Below are 20,521 nucleotides of genomic sequence, written 5' to 3'. Positions count from 1 at the left end.
TCCTAACCTAAGATGAGCAGGAATTACATATGTTGCAGCAATTGCAAATCCAGTCTAGAGAGTCATTTGATTATAAACAAGGATATGATTCCCCCATCTTTGAAGTACATAAGTAGTATAACCTAAGGAGCAAAAATAAATCTAATATCTGTGATCAAACCAAGAAAACGATGTCAAATCAACCTAAGAAAATCAAAGAAGCCCTGGTTTCTAAAATCCTCTAGATTCTCCCTAGACAAAACCAAAATCCTTCTGGCCCCACAATTGTAGATATAACCCATAATCAACCTTCTGATGATCAACCCTCCACTTCAATTCCCCTAAGAAAACCACTGGACACACCTCAAAACACCTAATTTGAAAACCCACAAAAAGAGGTCCCCAATAAAGGAAAAGAAGACCATCCCACTCAAATTCCTGTTGTAAAAATTCCTAACCCTCAAATAGAGAAAGCCCCTTTGCCTTTTAATCTAGGAGAAGAGGTAGCCAAACTAAATATTTCAGTCCCTTTAACTGAATGGATAAACAATGAAATGTACAAAACACAAATAAACCAGACCCTGAACATTGCCAAAAATGAGTATTCAATCAACCTGTTTGATGACCAACCAGAACTTATTTTTGGTCCAGATGTTAATGGCAAACCACTAGGAGGAGTACCAACTTTCTACATAAGCCTTAGCATCCATGATAAAATTTTTCACAATGCAATGCTGGATTCTGGAGCCTCCCACAATTTACAAGGACTTATTCTCATTTGACTCAACCCAAGTAAACTGTCTATGATTTATTAAAGACTTGTGTGTTACCTTAGATCAATATCCTGCCAAAAGCATCCTGATGGATATTGTAGTTGCTGACATCACACCAAAGTATGGCATGCTGTTATCTAGATCATGGGGAGCCAAACTTTAGGGATCTCTACAACTTGATATGTCATATGCAACAATCTTTATGTTTGGACAACCTAAGAAGCTGTACCAAGAAACTTTAATGAAATACATGGTATGTAGCCAGGATCGGCCTCAAAACTTTCCTATCTACTCTGTACATTTAGACATTGATTCTTTTATTCTTTATAATGTTGATCAGACACAAGAAACTCTTTTAGACAGTGTTGGTACAGAACCAAAAGAAATTGCAGTTTCTATTCAAAATGAAGCTAACCAAACTTTAGAACTTTCCAATAATCAGGATAGGCAAATTTCTTTAGATGAGGAAAAGTTTGTTGCACTAGATGATGAAAATTATGAACATGAGATATTATGGCATCTTGAATTTGATGGATCAGTAAATAAGTTTGGAGCAGGGGTAGGAGTATGGATATACAATTTGGAGAATAATCATTTAGAAGGCCATGCTTATAGACTAAATTTTAAATGCACTAACAATATGGCAGAGTATGAAGCACTAATTCTAGGTCTTAACTTAGTTAGAAGTCTAGGAGCTAAAAGAGTTTCTGTCATGGGAGACTCTGAATTGGTCATAAAACAAATTGATGTTGTATATGTGACCAAAGACCCTAGATTAAGTTGTTATAGAGGAAACATTGTAGAAATACTAAACACATTCTTAGAAAATCAAGCTTGTTGTGCTTCCTAGAAAACATAATATGTAGGCTCATAGTTTAGCAATGTTTGCCAGTGCTTGCAAGTTACCCTTTCAACCTAACTACCAATACATTGCTGAAGTTAGGCATAGACCTGCAATTCTTGATAGATTGAAGAGCTGGCAAATATTTGCTGATGACAAGCAAATAAACAACCTTTTAATCTTAGAAGGAGAATTTGTAAATAGTAATATAGATAATGACACATCAATAGATCCTAACATTAAAGATGAGATAGAACTAAATCAGATAGAGGGTAAAAAAGTAGATATATTTTATCCTACTAAATTTACTAAATCAGATGTAGAAAACCTAAAGCAAGTTGAGATTGATGAAATAATTAACGAAGACACTGAATTAATTAATCTCAAAGACAATTTCTTGCCCAAGGGATTAACCCCTTTGGAAGATCTGTTTCATTCAAATGATGTTCCTAGGAAGCCTAAAATGGAACCTTTGAAATCTGATATAGAGGAGTGTAATATAGGCACTGATGAAAATCCAAAATTGATCAAACCTTCGAAATCACTACCTCCGACTGAAAAAAGTGAAATACATTGAGTTACTAAAAGAATTTCAAGATGTCTTTGCTTGGAGTTATGAGGACCTCAAGTCCTATGACACCAACATCATACAACGCACAATCCCTATAAAAGAAAATTAGAAACCTTTCAGACAAAAACTTAGAAGGATAAATCCTGTCCTACTACCCTCAATTGAAAAGGAGATCCAAAGAATGTATGATGCTAAGATAATTGCACCCATCAGATTTTCTGATTGGGTTTCTAACTTGGTGCCAACTAGGAAGAAAATTGGTGAGATCAGACTTTGTGTGGATCTCAGAAACCTCAAAAAAGTGTCACTTAAAGACAATTACCCTATCCCTAAAATGGATCACATTTTACGGAGATTAGTTGGAGCAACCAAAATCTCATTATTGGATGGGTTTTCTGGTTATAATCAACTTTTAGTTCATCCTGATGACCAAGCCAAAACTGCCCTTACTCTTCCTTGGGGCACATTCATGTATGTGAAAATTCCTTTTGGACTAATGAATGCAAGAGCCACTTTCCAGAGTGCTATAGATATAGCCTTTGCTAAAGAAATTCATGATTTCCTAGTGATATACTTAGATGACATTACTGTATTTTCAAAATATGACAACCAACATTTAGATCATCTAAGGCAGGTTTTTATTAAATGCAGGAAATAAGGAATTTCTTTGAACCCCAAGAAGTCTTTATTTGGGTTAGAAGAAGGAAATTTATTAGGTCATATAATTTCAAAAGATGGTATTCGAATAGACCCTGCAAGAATAGAAGCCATCTTACATATACAACATCTAAGGAACATTAGAGAATTACAAGATTTCTTAGGAAAAATTAACTTTCTTAGAAGATTTATTTCTAATCTAGCAGAATTAATTAGATCACTAAACAATATGTTGAAAAAATATTCAACCATAAAACGGACTGCTGAGGCTAAGAAATCCTTTGAATACTTTAAACTAGCCTTAAATAAAACACCAGTTTTAATCAGCCCAAAATTTGACAGAGATTTCATCTTATTTTCCTTTGCTTCTGAGCACACAATTGCTGCAGTTTTACTGCAGAAAAATGACCAGGGATATGAACAATCTATTGCTTTCTTTAGCAAGGCCTTGAGAGATGCCCCATAAAATATAACATAATGGAAAAACAATCCTTTGCTTTGGTCAAAGCCATCAACGATTTTAGGGTGTACATTTTATATTCTCATATAGTAGCCTATGTTCCTAATTCAGTATTCAAAGACATCCTAACTCAGGAAGGTCCAGATGGAGAAAGAGGAAAGTGGATTGCTACTATTTTAGAATATGATATTGAGATCAAACCAACTAAGTTAATCAAGGGCCAAGGTTTAGTCAAGCTCATGGCTGAATCGAACTTCCAGGCCTTAGATATAAACTTCATTCCAGTGATAGATGATGAGGAGGAGATCGCGACTCCACTAATAAGCTAGGCCTTTATTGAATCACCATGGTATGCCGATGTTATATATCTTTTACTAAATTTAAAAGCTCCTCCTAAACTGTCTGGGACTACAAGCAGGTTTTTAAAGATGAAATCCTTAAAATTTTGTATATTAGAAAATGCTTTGTTTTGGAGAGATCATGAAGGCATTCTTCTCAATTGCCTATTAAAAGATGAAACTAACAAGGTGTTGCAAGAGTTTCATGCAAGTGACTGTGGAGGACACCTTTACTAGAAAACCACTGCAGATAAAATTCTTAGAGCTGGTTTGTACTGGCCAACTTTTTTTTCTAATGTCAAGAAATATGTGACCTCCTGTCACAAATGTAAAATTTTTGATGGAAAGAAAAAGCTTTTACCTTTACCCTTAAAACCAATCTTTGTTGAAGGGCCTTTTCAACAATGGGGTCTAGACTTCATTGGCGAAATTCACCCACCCTTCTCTTCCCAACACAAATGGATCGTTACTACCACAGACTACTTCACAAAATGGATTGAGGCCATAGCTTCAAGGCAAGCCATTGACACTGTTATAATAACCTTCCTTGAAAATAACATTCTGTCATGATTTGGATGTCCAATTAAGGTCATTACTAATAATGCAGCAGCCTTTAAATCCAAAAGAATGATAGATTTTTGTAACAAGTACCATATAAACCTGGGCCATTGCACAGCCTATTATCCTCAAGGAAATGGATTGGCAAAGTCCTCAAACAAAAGCCTGGTAAACATCATCAAAAATTTGTTGGAGGACAATAAGAAAACATGGAATAAAAAGCTAGTCAATGCCTTATGGGCAGACAGACTAACCACTAAGAAATTAACTGCTACTTCTCCCTATCAACTAGTTTATGGAATGGAAGTTGTTTTTCCATCTTCCATGGGAACACCAGTAATGAAGTTGCTTCAAGAAATGCAGGTTGAACCAAATATTATCCAAAGGAGAATCAACCAAACCATTCACCTTCAACAAACCAGGGAGGAAGTATACATCAGGTCTCAAGTTGTGCAAGAAAGGATTAAAAACATTTTTGATATGAGAACCAAAGATGAAGACTTCTACCTTGGTGACAAAGTACTCAAGTGGGATTCAAGGAGGGAAGACAAAGGTAAACATGGGAAATTTGATTTCCTATGGAACGACCCATATGTCATTTATGCTTTTAGGGGTAATAATGCTTTCTTCCTAAGAGAAATGGATGGCACATAAGCATAAGGAGAGCTAGTAAATGGTCGAATGCTCAAACACTATTTTGAACCTAACTACTGATTTTTTTTCCCATTGTGCATATTTCATTTTCCAAACAGTCTAGTGTGGATCGGATGGTGATTTTTGAAGTTGAAGCCCGAAGAGAAGGCCGTAAGCTTTGAAAGATTCACTGTCATAAGTATTAATAATGCAGAAGCATAGAGGAACATTTGGCAAGGTAATATCAACGCAATTCAAAGGCTACTGATCTACAAAGTTCTTGACATTTCACTATGAAATGTCATCCCCAACTGGAGCCACTGTTAGGTTCCTATACCAACAGGAGTCATAATTTTGAATAACTGATATTAAGCCTTGTAATATTGTACATACCTTAGATTTCTGCAAATGTTTTCCAGATTAAAAATTAAAAAATATAAAAAGGCTATGTCCTAAAAGAATAATCAAAGGACAAAAATAATGAAAAGGTAAAAAAAAAAATGAAAATATATGAACCCGAAAAGACAAAAAGAGACCATGAAAGTGAGCAATTCAAGATGCCACTACTATTTAATTTTTTTCTCAATAAAAGGTTGTGTGGAGCTTGTTACTCATGCCACAATCCATTGTAGTCAAATTGTTTAAACTTGGCTATTTCATGTTTTAAATTTTATGTTTGTAGATAGAGAATAAAATCTGGCCAAACAGCGTAATCTTAGCAGATCATTAGATATGTAGAGTGAATAAAAGGGACTCATCAGTTTAATCTGAGCCCTTGGATGATATAAGGTTAGAAATAGTTAGTTTACTTTGTAAAGAAAAGAAAATGTTTGAATAAGGGTTTGCTAGCCTAAACACACCCTAATAAAGTGAAGAAAAATGGTAGGATGAGTAAGTGGGTAAGTAGTAGAAAGTTTGCAGAGATGTCATGTGATTTTACAACTACACTTATGTCATCATATTAAATGCAATTTTCAAAAGTGCATAAGTAAAGGGCAGAGCAAAAAAAATGGTTTACAATACAATTTATTTAACATCCCCCTCATTCATTTTAACCCCCATGACACTCACTAACTTCCTTTTTCACAATAAAAATATTAATACCTATAGTTCTTTAAGTCAAAGAGGCTCCAAGAATTTCTCTGAGTTCTGGTGGGACCGGACCCTCAGCTTGATGACTTAAAGAGGAAAGGTGTTAAATTCCCTTATAAATCATTCATCCCCTTCACAAAACTCCTTTTCCTAAGGTTATGTTCTCTTGCCTAGCAAAACCTTTTTTAAAGCATGTTTTATGAAAAAAACCCACCAAATACACTTATCCTAAAGTCCTAAGTGTACGTAACGCGCATAACATTTCATATACCGAAGTACAATACCCCTTCCACTCATTTCACCACATATTAACTTTTTAACTTTATTATTTAAATTCCCGAAAAACCCACTACCCCGTATATATTTAACTCCCTTGTACAAAATAACCCCACCCCTTAGTTTAGTTATAGACTATATTACTACCCCGTAATCCCACAAATATATTAAATCTCACCCTCAGTCCTTAATCCTGCATTAAGATGCCTTGATGAGATTAAGTATTAAACTAATCCATTACCACTGGTGATTAGACCCATGGGTCCCCCCGTAAACTCTTTGCGCAAAGCACCGCGCAACTCCGCCTCCCGATCACCGTTGATCATCCCTCTCCCACATCTAATGCCCCACAGGCATATCGGGCCGGCCCGATGTCCGCCCTTTACCCGCCCGATAAGGTGGTTTTTTCCCTGACCCCGACGCTACTTGTCAAATGATTAATGGAATCAGATGGCCCCTCCCGAATACTGCCCGCACCAAAAAGCGATGCGATGGACCTCCCAAACTGCTTCCCCCTTCCAACCAAAAACCATCACTATTGAATAATTAGTGAACCCTCCAAAATTAACCGTTTTCCCTATAAAAGCCTAATTGCCCCTATTTTCACTCTTTTCGCGTGTCTGCCTTTGAGAACTCAGAATGTCATTGCAACCCCTGCAGACAACCGAATTGCTCACAAACCTCCGCCATTGCTCCACAGATGCAACAGATAGCCCAGCTCATTCATCAAGTCCATACCAGTACCGTACGGACCTCTGCATCCACCATCAACCACTCATTTACAGTCAATTTCACCCAAATTCCAGGTATTTAACTGTGGAATTCCAACTCCATTGTCTAATTCCAAGTCAATTCAGCCTATCGACACTATTAGTTAAGTAAAAAAGATCAAATTTACTTAAATTTTAACACTGTGAAACCATAAACAAAACTGAAGAACCTCCATTGCCCTACAAACTTTGAATCACCCCCCACACTCAAATCCACAAGAACTAAGTATGGTTGTCGCAATTGCTATGGATGTAAGGCCCATCACTACACCTCGTTTAGACCTGGACCACCTTCCTTTAGCGGATAAACATTTCCAAATAAAAGACACCACTTCCCTAGAACCCCTGCTCAATGTACATTGCCAAGTAGGGATCGCTACTTGAACCATGCTGATGAAATTGGCCTTTGGGAGTCAAATTTACCCAAGTACCAGTTCCACCAAGTCCACACATTTCCTGAGATTGTTCATATGTGCTATGCATGCTATGTCCCTAGTCACAGAACCATCATGTCTCATGACCAGAAGGTCCTATTCACCATCATTGCTGAGTCCATCAATGAAATGTTGCAGCTCCAACCAGGGCCAAACCTAACTCCCCTCTCAATTGGAGACCTGTTGGACCTATACCCCAAACATAGCTCTAGAAAATTGGCCCAATTGTTCCAAACCTTCATCAGAGAAGAGAAGCACATCCCTAAAGACTCCCCTCCATATGTAGCTGCTATTTTTTCCCCATGGGGTCAAAACATTGTAAACATGATATCTTGTGTTTTGGGTTACTCCACAAGTGAGTATATTGATGAAATTATCCTTGCTTTCATGTCTATCTATACTCGAGGGTAGCCTCCTGCGGTCATTTATGACTATGCCCAATTTATAGCTGATAGGATGCATGAGCAATTCCTTAGAATGAACAACTAAAGGGTTTTCAAGCACTCCTCATTTTTATACCATATGTTCTTATATTATCAGTCAGAAAAGTTCCCATTCACCCTTCAAAAGCTGGACACCAAGGGTCAACCGAGGTTAGTCATTTTTTGGACCCCATTTGCCCACCAGTATCAGTCTCCATACTCCTATTCAGATTTCATTGATTTATTTGTACATCCAGTCATGACAATGTTAACTAGAAGCCCCCCTCCTAGAATCAGTCAAGAAATGAAGAGAGTCCTTCAATTTTCAAAGAAGACCAAAGTGGGTGACTGGTACCTTTACCAGAACCATACAGAAGTCAGAATATATGGTTGCATGCTTGCACCATATAAGTTGCCAAGATACCTCCCCATGAGGTTGTTTGCCTTAGAATATTATAGAAAAATCATCAATGCAGATGAAGTCAACTTCGTCAATGCCAAGAAGAAGGCTTATTTCAAGATAAAAGACCAACTAGGCCCCTTCATATGCAACTCTATGGAGGCTGGCAAAGAGGCAGATTTGATATTACAGAACATGAAGTTCCAAAGAAGTTTTGTTTGGAGATATGATCCTTTGGAATTCATCACCAAGAGGAGACAAAAAGTCAAGCTAGGACCTTTCATACACCTTCCCATACCTGAAATAGAAGCATATGTAAATCAAACAGAATGGGTGGAAGGTACCCTAGTAGACCGGGACAACACCAGAGTAGACATAGAGAATGCTCTAATTGATTTAGAAAAGAAGCTTGATGACAACCCTTTTCTCCAGGTACCAGAAGGACCAGAAACTAATATGAGTACCACTCCAATCATGCAGACCCCTCCGAATGAGGAGAAGATCCCAAAAAGAAACAAAGAAGGGGCTTCCACCTCAGGAATGGCCACCTCCGATTTGCAGCAGGAATCAAACAAGAGGCAAAGGCTAGATCCAGCCTCTGAGCAGGAATATACTGAAGGCTCAGCTGAGGTCACAAATACAGAAGCAGAAAGAAGTAGGCCTACCACTTCATCTGAAGGCATGCAAGAGCCTTCCACATCACAAACACAGATGTTGGAAAGGGAGCTTAGTGATGAAGTGTCTTCCTTTAGAATGCCTGCTGATAAAGATCAAGATATCAAGGAGAGATACAAATAAATCAAAGCCAGAAATGAGAGGCTTAAGGCCCAAACATATGCACAATACCTAAAGCTGACTCCTACCAATCAAACAAGGCTAATGTCAGCCTTTGACATTAAAGAGGGGAAGCTGCAGATGTCATTTATCAAGCCTACAACCCAGCAACCAAAGACAACATCATATTTTAAGAAAGTGGATTTTGAAGTGTTGGCAAGGGATATTCATCCCATAGACCATATTGAATTACACAAACAGGCTGGAGAGATGATATACTCCACCCTGACAGGTAAAGCCATAGCTTCCCATGAGCTACAGAACTCTCTAAATAGCATCTCAACATAATTCCAGTTAGAGAAGGCCTCCTCATAGGCCAAGGATACAAGGATCAATTCCTTAGTGGAATTAGTGATTGAATTGGGACGTGATACGAAGGATATAAAAGCTACAGAGAAGCTTATTAAGAAGAAAAATGATGATATTTCTACACTTAAGAGGCAATTGAAAATACCCCAGCTCCAACATCCTCAAACTCTAGAAGTCATAGAGAATCAAACCAGACATGAGGAGTTTATCGACTTGGTCTTGAAATTGAATGATCAACTTAAGGAGACAAAAAAGGAGTTAGATGCTTTAATTCAATTGAAGAAAAGCAACTTGGCCACAACCTCCAAGGATGTCATCCCAACAGTATCTACAACAATTCCTTCTACACTGAAAGCATCACTGGCACCGACTGCTCCACCTGCCACAGCATTTCCAATCACAGCAGAACCTACAACAACAATAGGTGCACAAGGAGAGAAAGCAACAGAACTGGTTAAAGCCATGGAAGAGATGTCTATCCAGGCTAAAGAGATCAAAAGGCTAAAGGAAAAGGTGGTAAGTTTGGAAACTGACTGCAAACTTGCCCAACTCAAGAAAAAAGAAGAAACACAAAAGGCCCAGAGAATGCGTGAGAGAATCAAAGTCCTAGAGAAGGACTTAATACTGGAGAAACCACTTGGACAAACCAAGGAAATGCTATGGGCCAATATCATTGACTCTGTCAATGATATTTGGCCATCAATCCAAGTTATTTTTGAACAAACAGAGCTAGTAAAAATAGCTACAGAAGCTATCCAAAAAGTGAAGGAGGAATTGGGAAATAAGCTTGAGGATGCCAATAGAATCATCCAGTTCCTCAACAGCAAGAACATATATGAGCTCCATGAGCTAAGTATAGAAGATAGAACTAGCACCATTCTGGAAGTAAGGAAGGTCCTTTCCAAAAGGAACCTTATGCTCAACTTAGAAGAAAAGTGCCACAATATGCACGTAGCCATTGATAGGTTCATGGCTAAATTCCAAATTTTGAGGGAAAAGGGTCTGCCCAGTCCTATGGTTATAAATGACAAACTCATGACACAGTTGGACTACGACAATAGACTCAGACACTTAGCTAAGGAACAAGCTAGCTCTTCATCCATAAAAGCCCTGCCAACAGGCAAAGTGTTATATGACACATTTGAAAACTTATTTTTTCTGGAACATGAGGTCAAACACTTATTTCTCACCAAGCCCAATTTTGCCAAATATACTGAAGCTGATGAGATCTATAGGAGGATGATGAATGTGAAATTACCAGATACAGAATGGTGGGAGAATATGATTGATTTGTTGTGAAGAATTTACAGCCAAAAGTTACCACACAGTAAAAATGAAGGCAACCAGGTAAACAGATAAAAACAGGGCAACAGGGTCAAAGAGTATCAGGTGAAGGATCAAAGTAAAGAAGACTCCAGCTTAAAAATCCACAACTGCAAGCTAGCATAAAAGGTTACAAATCCAACCATAATAGCCAACAGTACCAAATAAAAAGGGACAGCAAGAAATAGTTCATTATCTATCTCTATCTCCTTGCAAGAAGATATTTGTATTTCCTAAAATAAATCTCAAGTTAGTTTGAGATATTTTGTAATATTTTTTTGTATATATACTTCCCAATTTGAAGTATGTGGGGAGGATTCCAAACATTTCTATAGACTTCTTGTTCTTAAGTCTGAAAATCTATTGTATCAATGACCAGATCAGCTAGCTGGATCAAGGAATTAAGATCAGATATTTCACTGGATTATTGTGTAAAGCAAAGTTCAAATAAGTATTCTCTCACGTTCAATGTTATTTTTTCTTTAAGTTTTTCCACAGTCTTACTTGTATCTCTTAAAATCTGAATGCTATAACATGGAATGATATCTCAGAAATTGCTTAACTACACTCTGTGTTGACTATTATGCATATTTAATGTTTTCTTCACAAATGTAATTTAAGGAATTCTTCATTGCTCCTTAGTTTAGGTTATTCCTTGTGATCTATAGGAAAGGATTCTTAATTGCCATTTGTTCATGACTATCCCTTGTTCTTCATTTTAACCCCGGTTTGAGGATTCTTAAGTTCTCTCTCACCATGGTTAGGATCATTTCACCCATTCAACCTACAAATTTCTTCTTTACTTTGATAGCCTTCCCTGTGAACATTCCCTTTAATGAATTGATCTAGTTTTGTTATCCATTTGTTGACTCCATAGCCCAATGGCTTAAAGACCTTGCTCTATCCATCTGTTCTGAGAATTCCACCACCCAATCTTCAATTCAAATCCAAAACCCCACGAACTTTAAGAACTAGCCTAAAATCCTAGAAGACAAAACTAAAGCATATAGAGAGAGCCCTCTCTGAGTCATAGGTTGGCTAGAGCCTATACTTAAAAGATTGGTTTGTGGTTACCTTGGTCTTTTCCCTATTCTGATAACTTCTAGGGAAAAATTCTGAGTGATAACACTGTGCATGTAGTGGTTTATTAAGCATTGCACTTCTTCTTATAATTGATGGTGGTTTTTCAGTAGTTCAGGGATGCTTTTTAACTTCTTCTTGCTTTGTTTCTTCTTTTGATGAACTTTTCATTTGATTTTTTTCTATATTTCTTCTAACATTCTTCTTCTAACACATTTATAAGAGGGGTTTAATCATCAAAGTAATGATATTACTTTGTTTCTTGTGCAGGTGAGTTTCCTTTAGGGTTTGCCAGAATTTTTCTTCTATTGTTCCCGGTCTTATCACTATGTCCTTCAGGTTTAGCTTATTTGAAATGATTTCTAATCAGAAAATCCTCCCAATTATTTCCATTTCTTTTCGGATGAGCTTCAATTAGAATTTTCACTAATCCATGATGATACAGGGCATTACCTATGGTCTATATCTTCCTCTGAATATTTAGAGCCATTTTTCTCAAACTATGAAGCAACCGGTACGGTAGGTTGATTTCATTACCATAAAGAAAATTAATCATCAGACGAGCATGGTAAAAGAACATGTTCCCAAACCTACCCTCACAAGTTACGAATTTTTGAATAATTAACAGTAAATTGCTCCATTTATTCTTTAAGGCTGTGACCAGAATTCCCTACTTAAAGACAGAGATATCCATATCTGGGATTTTAAGGAAGATTTCCCAGTCCTTCTCTTTGATCTTTCATTTTTTTAACCAACTTTCGTCGATTCTCAGCAATCTGGTAGCGTTTTCTACCAATGACTCTGTCAAAACTAATTTCACATCCCCAATTTCGGTTTCTACGGCATCTTATTCCCGAGAAAAGGAGTTTGTCACTTCTTTCTCATGCCCATGAATTTTTTCCACAAATTCTAACCATGGTGCTAGCTATAATTGTTGTTTGACCTGTGCGTATCCTTCAAGGAATTTAGCCCCATTTGGATCTTAGCGTACAATAACTCCCATGTTGGAAAAGCCTTAGCCCCTAAATGCTCTTTTGACAGGGTTCTGGAATTTAGTTATGGAATGGGTCAAAGAGACAAAAATTATGTAAATGGCGGTTTTGGCAATGAAATAGGGCTAAATGAAATGGATATGATGCAAAAATTACACATGAAGTGGAATGATATACAGAGAAAAGGGAGTGAATTTAAATGATAGCAAGGTCTCATATCAGAGTTATATCTTTTGACAAGATATTTTCATTAAGATCAAAGTGATGTGAGTAATGAGAGTAATCATTATTCAAAATGGCGGTAGCAATGGTCATTCATCTTTTTATTTCATAATTCAATGCTTTCTCCTTTATTATCTAACTATTTACATACCTCATATTTTTTCCTCATTGATTTTTCATTTGTCTTTTTGTATGTTGTACTCCATTTTTCTAGCTATAATCTTCATTGAATTTACTTTAGCCATGATCTCCATTTGCCCTGGTTGCAATCTGCTAAGTCAGCTGCAGAATACTATGAGAGCTACAGATTGTTGACAATTTTGTAGCTGCATTATTTTTCAAATGAGAAAAGAGGAATAAAAATAAATTGGGACTAGAATAGGGAAAATAAAATATAAGCTACCAAGAACTCTTGGTTTTCAACTTGGATTTTCAATTTAAACATGCCAACAATGTTGGTTTACATGTTTATATAATTTTTTTTATTTATTAATTTTAATTTTTTTAAAACAAAGAAGTAGAAGGCTAAGTTGGAGAGGAAGAAGAATCTTCTTTGAACAACTTCAAATCAATATTATCTTGTAGATTTCTTATGAATTCTTCCGTTGTTAATGGTTTATGATATATTTGTAATCTATGACCATTTACAGGGAAGGTTACTTTCTCTTCATCAATGGTTCTGATTCTGACTACTCCATTATCAAAGACAGTTTCAATCTCATAAGGACCAAGCCAATGAGTTTGAAACTTTCCTTGAAAATATTTTAATTTTGAATCAAAAAGCAATGCCCAATCACCATGCAGAAATTTTATTTCTTTGATAAAACTATCATGCCACCTGGATCTTTGCTATTGGACTATATTGGTTCTATGAATAAAATTCTATTGTATCTCATCAAGTTCATTCAATTTCTCCATTCTTTATCTTTGGGCTTCTGATAGATCAAGATCAACTTGGATGCTATTTTAAAAGTCTTTATTCGAAACTCAATAGGAAACATGACTTGATTTCCATAAAGAAGTTCATAGGTAGCATGTCCTATTATATTTCTTGATGTGGTATGATATGCCCATATAGCTTTTCGAAGCTTTTCTTCCCAATCCCTTCTATGGAGATGTGCAGTCTTAGCAAGAATTGCTTCAATTACTTTATTGGTAAATTCAACTTGTCCATTGGCTTGTGGATGATATGGAGTTGACTTCCTATGTTTTATTTTGTACTCCTCCATTATCTTCTGTACTAAATTGGATGTAAATTGTGTGCTTTGATCTATCAAAAGTTCCCTCGTGACACCAAAATGAGTGAAAATATCCCCATAAATAAATGAAACTACAATATTTTCAGTAGCAAAAGAAAGTGCTTTAGCTTCTACCCATTTTGTGACATAATCTGTGGAAACAAGAATCTACCTTTTTTGTCTTGACAATGGATTGATTAGACCAACAAAATCCAAAGCCCATTTCTCAAAAGGTTCAATAAGTACTTGAGGTTGTAGAGGCATTTCATCCGAAGGAACAAGTTTCCAAATTCTTTGACAACTGTCACATCTCTTAACATATTCCTTGGCATTGTTAAAAAGAGAAGGCTAATAATATCCTAAGAGAAGGACTTTATAATAAATTCTTTTATAAGAGAAATTTCCTCCACATGGTTCATCATGACAAGCCCTTAATATCTTTGGTACTTCATCCTCTCTAACACATCTTCGAATGATTAAGTTAAGTCTTATGTTGTACAATTATTCATTTATCCATGAATAATCTCCACTAGTTTGAATAACCTTCCTTTTCTCTTGAGGAGACGAGTATGATGGTAACCTCCCTATAGCCAAATAATTAGCAATATCTACAGACCAAGGATATTTAATAGATACTGCAAAAAGATATTCATGAGGAAAAATATCTTTTACAGGAACATCATTATTATCATTTTGGATTCTAGATAAAAAATCAACAACTGTGTTTTGGTTTCCAGGTCTAACCAAAATAGTAATATTGAATTATTGTAATAACAATATCCATCTTGTAATTCTTCCATTAGTAATTGATTTTTTCATTAAATATCTAATTGCAGAATGATCTACGTGAATGAAGGTTTCATAACGAGTGATATAATGTCTGAATATATTGATGGCATGCACAAGAACTAAAAGCTCCTTTTCTGTTACAGCATATGTTAACTCTATAGGAGTCAAATTTTTTCTTGTGTTGTAAATGGCATAAGGATTTAAATATTTATGTCCTAATACAACTCCTAAAGTTGTATCTAAGAGCTCAGTCAAAATGTGAAAAGGTAGTTTCCAATTTGGTCCTCTTAAAATGGGTGCTTCAGAAATATTTTCTTTCAATGTTTCAAAAGAGTTTTGGCAATCCGAATTCCAAATGAATGCACAGTGTTTTGTAAGAAATTTGAAAAGTGAAGAGGCAATCTTTGTAAAGTTTTCCATAAATATTCTATAATAACCAGTAAAACCAATAAAACTCTTCACATCTCTTTGACGAGTTGGAACTCATAATTTAGAAATGACTTCTACCTTAGAGGCATCCATGTTCATTCCATTTCCTAAAATATGGTGTCCTCAAATAATTCCCTTAGTGAACATCATAAAACATTTTTAATGGCTTAATGAGAGATTTTATTCTTTACATCTAATGAGAACTTTTTTCCAATTTTTGAAGAGCTTCTTCAAAAGAGTTTCCATAAACAGTAGAGTAATTGATGTAAATTTCCACACAATCATGAATTAGATAAAAAAAAATGCCTAAAACCGCCCTTTGGAATGTTGCAGGTGCATTACATAACCCAAAAGGAAGTACTCGGTAAGCATAGGTTCCCCATGGACAGGTAAAATTTGTTTTATCTTCATCTTCTGGAGCTACTTGGATCTGGTTATATCCACTAAAACCATCCAAGAATGAAAGATTATTTTTCCCTGCCAATGTATCTAGGACTTGACCTATAAAAGGAAGTGGAAAATGATATTTAAAAGTATCTTTGTTCAATTCCCTATAATCAATGCATACTCTCCCTTTTCCATTCTTTTTCAGAACAATTACCAATGCTGAAATCCACTGGCTCTCTGATATTGGATAAATGAAATTCACATTTAACAATTTTTGTCATTCCTCTTTAACAATTTCCCTTAGATTTGGATTCATTCTCCTCTGGGGTTGTTGGATTGGCTTAGCATTTTCTTAAATATAAATATGATGCATACAAGTTTCAGGAAAAAAAAATTTCATATTAGTGTATTCCCATTCATAAGAAGAGGAATGTTCTTCTAACATATTTATTAATGATTTCTTTTGAGATTCTTCCAGATTATCATTAATATTCAAAGTTTTCCCTTGAAAAAATTCTATTAAAGAATTGCCAAATTTCTCCATAGAATGTAAATACATTTGATGAAATAATAGATATTGAATATTACATTATTCTTGGAAACTTTGATTCTGTTCCTAATATGAGGGAGATTCACTATTTTCCATTAAATTGAAAACTTGATCTTCTTCTTCTATTTGTGAAGTAACAGAAATTGGTCATATATCAACGTTTTCATTATCATATTCTATTCATGATTCACTTTCTAATTCTATCATTTTTTTGTAGTAGGATATAATGTGAATTTCTTTGTCAAACTTCCACCAGAGATAAACATATCACTCGATCTACAACTTATAAAAGCATCAATTGTAGCTAACCATGGTCTTCCTAGAATCCATGGGTGTCCTCCTAGATTATTATTGGGTGTAAAGATCATAAAGTCAACAGGATATTCCCAAGAATATATGGATACAAATACATCTTCTAACACACAAGCAGGTTTGATAACAGATCTATCTGCTAATTGCAGTAATGTAGGTGTATATTGAAAATTAGGAATTTTCAATTGATTCATTGTTTGTTTACTCGTGATATGTATGATTATTCCTAAATCAATCAATGTATTTGGAATCTCAACACCATTAATGTGTGTTTTCACAATGGGACTTCTTACATCTAGATATTTTTGAATTGTTGTCTTTCCCATCATGATATCTGCAATTTTTCCAACTAACTAAATTCTTTTAACTTATTTCCTTTTTCTTTCTGATTTTTAATACTTAACTCCTTGATTGTCTTTGCAATTATTGGTATTTCATTGATAGCTTGTAAAAAAACAAATTTTATACAAACATTCTTCATTTCATCTATCACATCATAATGAGGCAATACAATATGTTTTTCTACACCTTTTGTCAATTTTCAATCTTTCAAGAAAAGGTGGATTTTGAATAGAAAATGAAGGTTGTTCTATAATGGGAGTCGAGATTATTGGAGTATCATCAGAATTTATAGGGGGGGTTTGTTTTTTAGAATTTTCATCTTGATGAAGAGATGTCTCTTTCTCAGAGAGGTCATCTTTCTCAGACTCCTAGATAACACTGGATGGTGACTTCTTTTCCAGTACTCTACTAGATCTAAGTTGGAAATTGTTTAGATCTAATGGAGTTATCATGTAAGTTTGCAAATTCGGGCCTTCCATGTTGTAAATAGGCTGTGAATTTTTATTACATGGAATTGGAAGTGGGTGAGCAGGAAATTTATTTGAATTTTGTGGAAATGGTAGTGAAATTTGTGGGTTTGGATTTTGAGGTTGAGAGAGCTGAACAGGATGAGGAAAATATTGTGGTGGAAAAACAGGGTAAGGTTGTCGAAATTGAGGATGTTGAGGGTACTTTCCATAAGGATTTTTCCATCCTTGTGCCCAAGGTTGAAGCCAAGGTTGCCAAGGCATGGGTGCAATCCAATTACTTTGTGATGGTTATGTATATGTGATCCGGATTTAAACAGGAATGCAACAAATTACAGAGATAACAATAAATACAGAGATGCAGAAGAAATAATACTTCATTTCATTAATGTAAAATACTGAAATATGTTTACAAACAGAAATGGAAATAAACTAGTTAGGGCGATGGTAGCTGATCTCTGAGAAGAGATGTGGTGGCTACATCCCTCTGAGCTGTCTTAAAATGTGGCTCGAAGGCCTATTTATTGTTGAGAAATAATGGAAAACCCTAAACATCCAAAAAGCTAACCCTAGAAGATGAAACACCAAACTATGGGCTCCGTTTGGGTAAATTGGTACATCAACTTCCCGAGGTCGTTACTTTGGCATACAATCTCCATTTGACGCGCACAATATCTCGCTAGAAAGATCTATCTGAGAACTACAACTTTGGGAAGAGCAACATTGGTCCATGGGCCCGTGTTACTCCCAGATTTCCCAAAAAACGTCTTTTAGAGACTCAAAATGGCTCCGGAAGTTTAGGACCCGCAAAATTGCTAAAAATAGTAAATTATGCTACAATTAAGGAAATTGAAAAACTGACAGAGATAGTTGTGGGGGTCCAAGTGGGATAGGTGGGTGGCCACCAACATCCACCTGAATCATTCCTCCCCTCTTAGGAAGCAATGGTCCCCATTGCGTTGAGTTCCTCCCTGAGATGAGGAAACTTCTGCTGAGCTGGGTCCCTGGCAAGTTGTTCTGCAATCTCTGACCTGTCCAGTAATGGTGGGAAGCGTGGTCGAGGGCGTACACATTGAACACTTGGTGCATGCAAAGGAATGAGGGAATGTTGTGCTCTAAAGCATTGTTTCCCACAACCTTGTTAATGGTGTAAGGACCATGTCGGAGTGGTTTGAGCTTTTGATGGGTTCTTGTAAGGCATTTTTTCTGCAGATGCAACCAAACTTTGTTGCCCACCTGAATCTTGTGTGGTACCCCTATGGGTGAGGAGAAGTTGTTCTTGTGTTCTTTCATGACCATATCCCTCTGCTGCTGCTGCTACGTGGAGGAACCCTTCGCGGGGGTCATGGATGTGGCGACGATCTTCCCCTTACTTTGGGAGCGAACCAAACAGAAAATGAATTTCCTAGTCTGGGAGATGAGCTTGTTGCCTTTCTTAGCAGTGATCAAAGAGGTGGTGGTAGGTGGCGCTACCTCTGGTATCCTGCATAACGAATTACACAAAGAAATAATGACAGCACAAGGCCTTCGCTCATACACAACATGTTGCCTCCACAGGTATGGCTGGCCTAATAATACATCAAAAACATCCAGAGGTACAACATCACACAATACCTCGTCTGTGTAGGGTTTGATGCTGTAGGGAAGGTGGCACTGCTGGCGAACTCGGAGATCTCATCCTTGGTGAAGCCACCCGATATTGTACGGTTGCGGGTGTGGTGTAGTCAGTAGGCCGAACCGCTTCATGACCTCTACTAAAATGAGGTTCTTTTGCCGCCCACTGTCAACAATGAATTGCAGCGGTGAACCCTTCACCCACATTTGTGAGTGGAAAAGTCACTCCCCCTCCTCTGGATCTTTGAGCTCATTCTTCTAGATCTTGGCAGTGGTGACAGTGACACTGGGCTCCACGTCAATGATCTGCTTCCCTTTGACATTCCCCTTGTTGGGTCAGAACATGCATCTGATTCTGAAGCCTTCAACTCGGCCACCAACGACTGCTTGGTCCGATACTCACTTGTGTTATGAGTGGGACTCTTGTTGAACTAACACCACTTTCCTGTGTCCTTCTTCGACTTCATGGTGTTTCTCTTTTCGTGCAGCTTCAACGGGTGTTCTTGGGTCACCCGACCTCGGCTTTGTCCTTTGGTCTTTGGATTCGCAGATCCAATGTCTCACTTCTTTTGTTTAACTTTTGCTCGATTTTGACAATGCATCGGTACGCTGTGCCGGGTGATGAGATGTTCAGGAACTCCATCTCTTCCTGGATGTATCCGTGTAGGCAACCACGGTATTTGAGTACCAGATACAGCTCAAAATCTTTGATACCCAACTGTGTGTGAAGGGTACAAAAAAATTTTGTGAACTCTGGCACATCTTGGTCCCTTCCCTGCTGCAGCGTGGTCCACTTTATGTATTTGTCCTCATAGCTTTTGACAGGGTAGTACTGCTCCTTGATGGCATCCCGAAAGGAATTCCAAGTGGATGTGGCTGAAAATAGTGAGCCCATACTTTCATCCTTCTGCTCGCAGTAGGTTTCCCACCAGTCCTTGACGTGGGGGGCTACTTTGAGAAGAGCGAAAATAATCTTTTCCTGACTCGAAAATTCATGAATAGAAAAATACCCTTCTAGCAGATTTAACCATTTATCTACCACATCTACATCTATCTAACCCTCGAAGATGGGGATTCAAAAATTAACTTGTTCCTTAAAGGGTGTGGCATTTCTAGAGTAGTTTTTGGAAGCCGATGCGTCGCCTCTAGGTAGCCGTTGAAGGATCTGCGCAAAGCTATCCATCATCGCGTTCCTTTGTCGCTCGAGGGCTTCTTTGAGAAATATTTTGATAGGATCTCCTGCCCCCTCATCTTTCTTGTCTTCCACCATGTGAGGCCGTCAGGATTTGCGAGGTTGGTCTTGCAAAAGTTCGACCAGTTCAAGCCCTAACTCATTATATCCCGACCTCGTTGGGGACATGCAAAGAAAAGTAGAGGAAAAGCAAACCCTCTGATACCACTGATCCAGATTTAAACATGAATGCAACAA

Source organism: Pinus tabuliformis, chromosome 1_2, assembly GCF_031772625.1.
Source record: "Pinus tabuliformis cultivar Carrire ecotype Pingquan chromosome 1_2, CPIR1, whole genome shotgun sequence".
NCBI classification, from domain to species: Eukaryota; Viridiplantae; Streptophyta; class Pinopsida; order Pinales; family Pinaceae; genus Pinus; species Pinus tabuliformis.
Note: the sequence above shows the minus strand (reverse complement) of the source record.